This window comes from Manis javanica, chromosome 11 (genome assembly GCF_040802235.1).
Source record: "Manis javanica isolate MJ-LG chromosome 11, MJ_LKY, whole genome shotgun sequence".
Classification (NCBI taxonomy): Eukaryota; Metazoa; Chordata; class Mammalia; order Pholidota; family Manidae; genus Manis; species Manis javanica.
This window is the reverse complement of record NC_133166.1, coordinates 26,750,430-26,752,625: the sequence shown is the minus strand read 5'-3', so window position 1 is coordinate 26,752,625 and position 2,196 is coordinate 26,750,430. Positions and strand designations below refer to the sequence as shown.

At 44.3% G+C, this 2,196-nt stretch overlaps 1 pseudogene; it reads left to right on the top strand.

Annotated features, from left to right (window-relative positions):
- Positions 1-277: 277 nt before the first annotated feature.
- LOC108402343 (olfactory receptor 56A4-like) lies at positions 278-1,187 on the top strand (annotated as a pseudogene).
- The last annotated feature ends 1,009 nt before the right edge of the window (positions 1,188-2,196 follow it).

Sequence of the window (2,196 nt, the reverse complement as noted above, 5' to 3'; positions counted from 1 at the left end):
TTAGGGTAACAGTGTTGTTTCCTCTTAAGTGTTTTTAAAGTGGTGAAATGATACAGTGAATATGAACTTTCTGTCATGCTTAGCACATGGCAAGTGTTCAGTTAAATGTCAGGGATGACTTAAAATGATGATGATTTGAAAACTTCATAGGGATGGATTAAGATCCTCAGTGGAAACCTAAATTCTATGACATCTAGAACACATGCTCTCAGGGTTAGTATATTCTGTCCTACATTTTAAAGGACTCTGGGTTTCTAGCTTCTACAGGATACTTTACATGACATCTCCCAGCAATGACTCCACTGCTCCAGTCTTCAAATTCCTCCTCATCTGCTTCCCTAACTACCAGACCTGGCAGCACTGGCTGTCCCTGCCCCTCAGCCTCCTCTTCCTCCTGGCCATGGGGGCCAACGCCACCCTCCTCCTCACCATCTGGAGGGAGGCCTCTCTGCACCAGCCCATGTACTACCTGCTCAGCCTCCTCTCCCTGCTGGACGTGGTGCTCTGCCTCACCGTCATCCCCAAGGTCCTGGCCATCTTCTGGTTTGACCTCAGGTCCATCAGTTTCTGTCTGCTTCCTGTAGATGTTCATCATGAATAGTTTTCTCCCTGTGGTGTCCTGCACCACTTTGTCACCATCCATCACCCACTGAGGTACCTGCTCATCATCACTGACCAATTTGTGACCATGGCTGCCGTCTTTGTTGTGGCCTGGAATGCCCTTTTCTCTTCCTGTTCCAATCCTTTCTGCCAGACTCAGATGCTGTGCAGAGAACATTACCAAGAACTGCATCTGCACAAACGTGTCTTTGTCCAAACTCTTGTGATGGCATCACCTCCAAGTGGCTCTGCCAGTTTGTGGCAGGCTGGACCCTGCTGGGCTCTGACCCCAGCCTTACTGTTCTCTCCTCCTCTTTTATCCTTGAGCTGTACTGAGGATCAAGGCAGAGGGAGCTGCGGCCAAGGCCCTGAGCACCTGTGGCTCCCACTTCCTCCTCATCCTCTTCCTCAGCTCCGTCCTGCTCATTCTGGTCATCACTACCTGTCAGGAAGAGGATTCCCCTGATGTCCCCATCCTGCTCAACATCCTGCGCCACATCATCCCCCCAGCTCTGAACCCCATTGTTTATGGTGAGAGAACCTAGGGGATCAAGCAGGGAACCCAGAAGCTGCTGAGGAGGTTGTAAGAGGTAAAATAGGTGAAACCCAACCTTAGGAATAGAATTGGTCATGGGAATTAATTTTCATGATGCATAGGAAATGTGAATAGTTACTACAGAAATGTGGACTTTGCTTTCTCCAGTGTTCCATTGATAATGGGGATATCCATATCTTGGCTTCTGTTTCTATTGCACTGACTGGAATCTTAAATTTTTGCATTCTGGAGTTACCTGGAAGATTCCTCTGGCCTCATCTATGTGACAGGGTGTTGTCAAGTTATAATTATCAGAGCTTAATTAGAGTGATAATATTTTTCAAATTAAGAATAAATGCCATTCTAATCAGTTTCAAAGCCTCTCAGTTTCCTTAATTGCTTAATATTCAGATTTGTATTAGATGTCTTGGTTCTATATGACACACTTCAAACCGGTTTTATGCTGTGAAGGGGTCTCTTTGGAGAAACAAAAGTATCTAATAGTTGAGTGAATGACAGGTGCCATCCACAGCTTCCTCTAAGCCCTGACAGATCTTGTTAATATATTTATCCAATGCCACTTCTCTGGAATATGAATTTCCTATAATTCTTTCTGTTTTTAAAAATGAACTTTAAAAAATCTTAAGATGACTCATTTGTGTATGTGTGCTTTGTTTTAAGTGAAAGTGTGTGTCTTCATTTTCAGTGTTTTACTAACTTCTCATTCATCCTATCTTACCTGACTTTTCCATCAGCTTTCAGCCACTTTCTTCTGGTCATCTTAGATAGACAGTTAAGTTGACGTTCTCATCCTACCTTTAGCCCTGTTGTGTTAATTCTCATATTGTGCTGGTGCCAACATAGCATCCCATAGACTCCAGGCACTTGAACTAAGGGGTTATGTGGTCAAGGATATGTGCGTTTTACTCTTTGTAGTTCCCTTCCTGATCCATTGCCTGAAAATGATAGAGACTCAGATACTGGCTAGTATTTCCTGCGATTAATGTACAGTGGTAACCAAGCCCTCTTTGGATATGGAGAGCTTCATATAAGCCATTCGA